The sequence below is a fragment of the Oryx dammah genome, unplaced genomic scaffold, assembly GCF_014754425.2.
Source record: "Oryx dammah isolate SB20612 unplaced genomic scaffold, SCBI_Odam_1.1 HiC_scaffold_21, whole genome shotgun sequence".
NCBI lineage: Eukaryota > Metazoa > Chordata > Mammalia > Artiodactyla > Bovidae > Oryx > Oryx dammah.
In genome coordinates, this window is record NW_024070205.1 from 14571314 (window position 1) to 14579105 (window position 7792).

Sequence of the window (7792 nt, forward strand, 5' to 3'; positions counted from 1 at the left end):
AAAGATATATAGACACACATGTATAAAGTGTAATACTGCTCAGCCATACAAAAGTAAGAAACCTTGTCATTTCCAACAACATGGATATACGTAGGGGACATTACGCTAAGTGAAATAAGAAAAACATAACAGAGAAAGACAAACACTGCATGATTCTACTTATATGTAGAATTTTAAAAAATGTTGATAGAAACAGAGAGTAGAACATTAGTTACTAGAGGGTGGGGAAAACAGACAGATGCTGTCAAACAGTACCAGCTTTCAGCTATAAGGTGAATAAACTCTGGGGATGTAACCTACAGCATGATGACTAAAGTTATTAATACTGTACTGTGTACTTGAAATTTGCTAAGAGAATAAATCTTAAACGTTCTCATCACACATACACACAAAATGGTAATTAGGTGAGGTGACAAGGTGTTAATAAACCTAATTGTGGTTAATATTTTACCATGTATATCAAATCATCATGATGTACTCTGTAAATATCTTACTATTTTGTCAACTAAACCTTAATAAATATGAACAAAAAACAACATGAATTTATGGCTGTAAAAAATCACATTGTATCTGTAGTGTATAATAAATAGCATATACTATTTTATTTGTCAACTGTGCATATTAAAACTGGGGGGAAATAAATAGAAATAAAATTTAAAACAAATACAAAAAAACAAATGAACTGAATCCATCTAAATGCCATTTCTAATATATTCAGTCTCCTAAATTAGAAAGATTATAAGATTTATAGAACTTTGTACTGTCCCTGAAAACAATCTAAATTAACATTACACAGTTCAGAGGATTCATTAAGCCATTTCTTGTGTTCTCTCACTGCATAATAAAGAAAAGTATGAAATTAGTATTTTAGTCTTAATAGTACCAGCTAACATTTATTGTTTATTACATCAAGGACTGTACTAGGTGCTTTTTACCTTTAGTTCATTTAATCCTAATAACCACACCAAGTCCTCTCGCTATATCCCTTTTATAGAGAGGAAAACTGAAATTTAGAAAGCATACAGCCAAGGTCACAAAATTAGAAAATGGCAGAGAACAAATCTAAAACAATGACCTATGAAATGCCAAAGCTCAACCTCTAAATCATTGCACTATAAAATTCTGGTAGCATGAAAAACCTAATACATGTGGGTAGGGATGATAATTATTTACAGTTCGATCTTAGAAAGGATGAACTAGGAACTGCTGGCAACACCCAGGACCTCCCAAACATAAGGACCCTTTGATTTCATCATTACACGCACATCATTAGAGGACAGGAAATGGCCTTCTAGGCATGAGGGAAAAGGAGATATGTGAAAACTGGCAAGATGAGGAAATAAGCCGCAAAAAACTGGTTCGACTGCATAAGAGTGATACTGATTAGAACCATTTGTGTGTGCTCCATTTACATTTGTACTGCAACACAGCAGGCTGCACAGATTTTGTTTTTTTATCATGTATGTTTTATTTTATAGCAACAAATTCTTCCCACTGGACCTCTCACATTTGAATGTAGAGAAGCAGCACGTTGGGACTTGGGCGTCATTCTGACCCAGGTCTGAAGCTTGGGGCATTATTTATTGCCAGTGTAGCCTTGGGCAACCTGTACAAACTCTAACCTCAGTTTTTTCACCTGTAAAGTGAAGGTTAAAAAAAAAGGAAGAACATGTTTTAAATATCATATAGTATTTAATACATGTAAAACCACATGGCACTTTGTTAACTATTATTTGCATTGTGATGGTGATTAATAAGCAAGGCCATTTGAGCATCGAAAACTTGAAATGGTTTTGTTTTTCTAATTAGACAAAAGCATTGTCCTCACCTCCCTCCATTTTTCAGCTGTTTCCAATTTATAGTCCCACCCCTTGCCCCCCACCCCCATGGTGGGACTTCTGTATCCTTCAACAAATACAACAACTCACTAAGAGAAGAAGCAAGGATAAAACAAACAGCGGGTGGAGTAACAGAAGAATGAGAATAAAAGGAAGAGGCTATTTTTAAGTTTATAAAACAACCTCATGCCATGCAGCAGAAATAGATTCAGCATTGTGAACAGAGAAGGAAAATGTCTTTGTGGGCTTCCTGGGGAGAAAGAAAGATAATTTATTGCAGTGAACCATCCAGAGATGTTTGGAAAGAAGGCTTCATCCAGCCCTTAGACAACATTCCCATCATGCCACACATAAATATCCAGGGTCCAGATATAACCAAACTGACTTCAACCAAGAGTCAAGACATCTAAACCAGAAACACGTTAACTGAAGGTGTATTCTATGGGATTTTATACATTTGAACAAGAAGACCAAGAGATACGGTTCCAGGGATTGAATCAGGCTTTAAATATATGGTATTAAATATGAATAAACTGGAGATAATAGCAGAGACCTTAAGCAAAGCATGTAGGAACAAGTTAAGTGCTCAGTAACCTTTGGGAAATTCTAATCTCTGATATTTCGTTTGTTAAAGGGGAGGAGAAATAGTTCACAGGATCTCAGCTTAGAGGGGAGACTTGGCTGGAGAGCAGTCGGGTTGAACACCTGAGCCTGTTGAGAAAAAGAGGGTGCTTCAGGGGGATAGAGCACAGAGCAACAAGGACCCCTTCCAAGAGCCTGCAACTGAGATCTTCACAAAGCTGTTATTTGTGTTTACAAGAGTATTTATTATGTTTATTTGAGATTTATTATAGAAGAAGAATATTGGCAATGGACCAACTTCTAATGAATAGATAATTGGCAAAACACTTATCATTGACCCATTGCTCCTGAGGAAACTGTTTAATCTTTATCACTTCAATCTGTCAATAAAACATGAGAAAGACTATGCCCTCACTCTACACCTGAGTACTACGAGAAGTACGCAAGATGACCACTGCCCTTCAGGAGAGCTGCCACTCAAGCACCAGTGAATTCTTCGAAGTCCAGCTCCACTCTGGTACCACAACCACTGTGGAGGAAGAAGAAGTGACTGGTGAAACCTCATTCAGTAATTCAAAAAGTAAAAAGGGAGAGTGAGACGGTGAGAGTCCTGAATGGCCGGAGGTATCAAAGGGATTTGAGACAAATTATGAAAAATAAGAGAGAAAATACAAGCCAAAGATGGAAGCACAGTACAATATTTAAAGAATAAAGAGGAAAACATCCCAACTGAGTTTTGCAGTCCAGTTCAGTTTAGTCACTCAGTCGTGTCCGACTTTTTGCGACCCCATTGACTGCAGCACTCCTGTCTATCACCAACCAAATGCCTACATAAAAATAGCAGTCAGTTAAAGCTGGGAAGGAAGTGAAGAAAGAAAGGGGGGTGAAGAGTTAAAATTAAAAAGACAATGATGTTTTTAAACTGTGGTGCTGGAGAAGATTCTTGAGAGTCCCTTGGACTGCAAGGAGATCAAATGAGTCAATCCTAAAGGAAATCAACCCTGAATATTCATTGGAAGAGGCAGAGGATGTGATGGTTAGATAGCATCACTGACTCACTGGACATAAATTTGCGCAAACTCCAAGAGATAGTAAAGGACAGAGGAGTCTGGCTTGCTATAGTCCGTAGGGTCACAAAGAGTCAGACAAAACTGAGGGACTCAACAACAACTACAACTTTTTATTTCTTTTCTTTAAAGAAATGATTTCAAGTCATTGCTTACTTTTGACTTTTTAAAACTGCCTTACAGAGCCACAAAGCCAAGTATTTGGTCATTTTAATGGGAAATGTATTATAAAGGCGCTAATTGAAGGATGGTGATTCGTGATGAGTTAAAGAAAATGATAACCCAAGAGTAAGGGTGTATCTGATTTGATCCTGCCCTGTCTAGGGAGAGAGACACTGGGACTCATTTCTATCTGGACTTCGACTTTTTTACTTGAAGAATGAACTTTACTTTCTCTTTGGCATATCTGAACTGCCAGCATCACTCCTCTTGTGCTTTAGGGCCAGTATTAAGCAAAATGAAGGTTACTTGAACACAAGCACTACTATACTGAGCCAGTCGAGCTGAAAACAGAGATGGCTACTAAGTGACTAAAGGACTGGATATGCTGGACAAAGGGACAATTCACACACTGGGTGGGATGAAGTGAACAGCGAGAGATTTCATCATGCTACTCATAACAGTGCGCAATTTAGAACTTATGAATTGTTTACTTCTGGAATTTTTCCACATAATATTTTCAGGCTGAAATTGATGATGGGTAACTGAACATGCAGAAAGAGAAATCGTGGACAAGGGGGTACTGCTGATTTTGTTAAGGGTTGGTTTGGTTTCTAAGTAAGCATATAATTGCTTTTTTCATTTCATAGTATCCTCAAGGCTGCATGGCTGACAGCACTCCCTCCTGCCCCATGCATTTGAGCCTTAGCTTTGTTCTGAGGACCGGGTTTCACCTCCATCCCCACTACCCACCCCCTCACCAGCACCACCCCACTCCCAGCCCCATGCTCCTTCTGCCACTGGCCCGGGTGAGCTTCCACTCTCAACGTGGCCCTGCTTCTTGGCCTCCTGCTCCTTCAGGGCAGGCCTCCGGCTCCTGGAAAATTGGGCAATGCCACCATAACTGCTGGACCAGCAGGCCATTTCACTGCTCCCTTTCTCTTTCGTTTTAAACCCTAACCACCCTACTCCCTCAGCTCCTGTCCGTTCCACTCCACCCTGTTCCACTCTGTCACAGATTCCTGTGCCTTTCCTTTATACTGAGCACAGGTTCTAATTCTGTATCAGTTTACTAAACTAATGGAGGCAGGATCCATGGCTACTTAGCTCATGGTCACATTTCAGCATCTACTACCAAACTACCATTCTTGGCATCTAGATGACATGCAGTAAAATGTGTTAAATGGATGCGTGAGCAAATGGCTACTATCCCCATCCACCCGGCTGCTCATGCTGCCTGATCTCACTGACTGCCTCAGGCGACTCACTCGTGGTCAGCGGCAGCCTGTACATTGGGACAGTTTATTTATTGTTCCTACAGCTTGGCACAGAGGAGACACTCTCCTTATGAGTCAAGTGCCACTAGAAGGACTGTTGCCTCAGGACATCAAGGGCCACATCTCTGGGCAGCCTCTCGGCGACTGTCCCTCTCTCAGCTTCAGAAACAGGAGTGAACTCACCACGTGCCAGAGGGAACCCGCTCTCTGCAACTCCCACCGTTCTATCAGAAATGCTGTTGAGCATTTTAATCCCTCCAACTCCTTCCCGAGAGGCCAGTGGACCACCTCGCCTGCTCCTTCCTGATAGTGGGTCCTTTTCACCAGAAATAAATGAAATGGCAATGTGTTCAGAGTAATTTTAAAAGGTTTCTGTGATTTGTGGATTAGCCATGTCTAATAAGCTGTTGTTTATTAGGAAAAAATAACGTGTTTTTTCTAACCAAAATGATCCACATATATTAGTTACGAGCTTTTTGGATGAGACACGCTAAAACAAATAATTATCTTTCATGCTAATGCAGTGAAAGCAAAATGCCCCAAACTCCAATCTATTATAGATATTTTATCCAACTCCTACTCGAGATCTTTAACTAATTTATTTTCATCCTCAAGAAACATACTGATGCACATTATTTAGTAGAAGATATAAAAGGCTGGCATGAATCTGTTCTAATTTCATTTGCTACCTATGATATGTTCCTCCCTCGCCTACTACATTTTATGTTTCAATATATTGAGTTAATTTTTCAGTTTCCTCAGATTTTGCATAATTTCTCAGCATGAAGAAAAAAATGATTAAAATATGTTTTAATTGCTCACAAGTTTTTCCTCTGATCCTGAGAACTGTATTTGCTTCTCTTTAATCCTCCCTTATTAAGTACACCTCTAAGAAGTGACTTCATACATCTTGCAACACACCACACCCTTTAAATAAAGGGGAGGCTTCCACGGGGTGATGACTAAACCCTACAGTGCTCTGTATAATGCGACCAGAGCCCTTATATTAGAAGATAGCCATCTGCCATTGCCTCTTACACCATCAGCTCCTAAAGCCGCAAAGTACGACCCACATGTCTTAGGCTCCATATCACAGCATGAAAAGCCACAGGATTTTCACATTTGTTTAATGTCATTTTAACCAGTTGTGAACTTTGCTTCTCACCTTACCAAGAAGCCCACCGCCAACCCCTGTGGAGAATGCCCAGGGCTCGGGACTCAGGACCAGATGACTTCATTCCACATTGTTGTTTCTACACCTGCAGAGCTCATCTTAGCAAAGATTCTTACATGTGAAGTCACCTTTTCCCCTTGTCTTTACCTTTGTTCTCCAATATTCATCAGTTCTTTTAGCAGAGAAAATCCTGTCTAGCAAAACTTTAAAGTTTGCTACTTGATTAAAAAAAAAAAAAAAAAAGCTGGCAGAACAGGGGTGTGAATCTGCATTAAGAATGTAGTCAAGCAAATGACTTTTCATTTCTTTTATCCACTTTAGCTGTGAAAAAATACAGTAGAGAAATAATACAGGGAAGAACAAACAAATATAATTGAAGTTATAGTGAGTTGGTTTGCCCACAAGTTCTTGGCTTTTTCCCCTTATCACTGGCCACTCCTCAAATAGCCTTTTCTAGTTCCTTCTCATCTCTTTGACTTCTTTTTTTTTAAAAAAATGTATATTAATGAGGCTGTTAAAGTGAGACATAATATACATAACATAAACTTCACTGGGCTTTCCTGGTGGCTTAGTTGGTAAAGAATCTGCCTGCAATGTGGAAGACCTGGATTCAATCTCTGGGTTGGGAAGATCCTCTGGAAGAGGGCATGGCAACCCACTCCAGTAATCTTGCCTGGAGAATCCCCATGGACAGAGGAGCCTGATGGGCTACAGTCCATAGGGTGGCAAAAAGTCGGACACGACTGAGCGACTATGCACAAACTTCACATGTTTTAAGTGCACAGTTCAAAGATTTTCAGTAAATTTACCAAGTCACACAACCACATCACTGCCATACACTTTTAGAACATTTCCATTTCCTCAAAAAGGTCCCTTGTATGTATTTCTTTGACTTAGCAGGGAGCTTAGTCTTTGAACCACTTGTCTTTATACTCACTTCCGAGATGATCTCATCTGGTCTCTACATTTTAAATACCAGATATATATTAATGAGTCCCAAATCTACACCCCCACTCTGAACCTCTCCCCTGAACTCCAGACTCATCTCCTAAACATCTAATAGGCGTCTCAAACTCAGTATGCTCCAAACTGAGTTTTGATCTTTCCCTAAAACTGCTCCTCCCAATCTTCCCTAGCCAGGTAATAGCAATTTTTTATTCCATTTGCTCAAGCCAAAACCCCTGGAGTCATCTTCGACTCCTGACTGTCTTCACACCCCAACACAAAATCCATCAAGAAATCCTATTGACTCTACCTGTAAAACAGAGGCAGAATGCAGCTACTTGTCATACCCAGACTGCTACTACCTGGATGATCTCATCTGGTCTCTACATTTTAAATACCAGATATATATTAATGAGTCCCAAATCTACATCCCCACTCTGAACCTCTCCCCTGAACTCCAGACTCATCTCCTAAACATCTAATAGGTGTCTAATTGCCACCACACCTCTCACCTGGGTAGTAGTTCCCTGACTGGTCTCCTGCCCTTGTGCTTACTCTCTGCCTTCTATTCTCCACACAGAAGCCAGAGTAATTCTTTTAAAATTTATTCAGATTGTGTCACAACTCTACTCAAAACTCTACAATGCAGCTATTTTTAGTCCCATATAGTTTCTTTGTGTTTCATTGCTTGAGGAGAAGCTTTGGGGCAAATTTTGGACAAAAGATATCAAAAGACCAAAAAAATTTTGC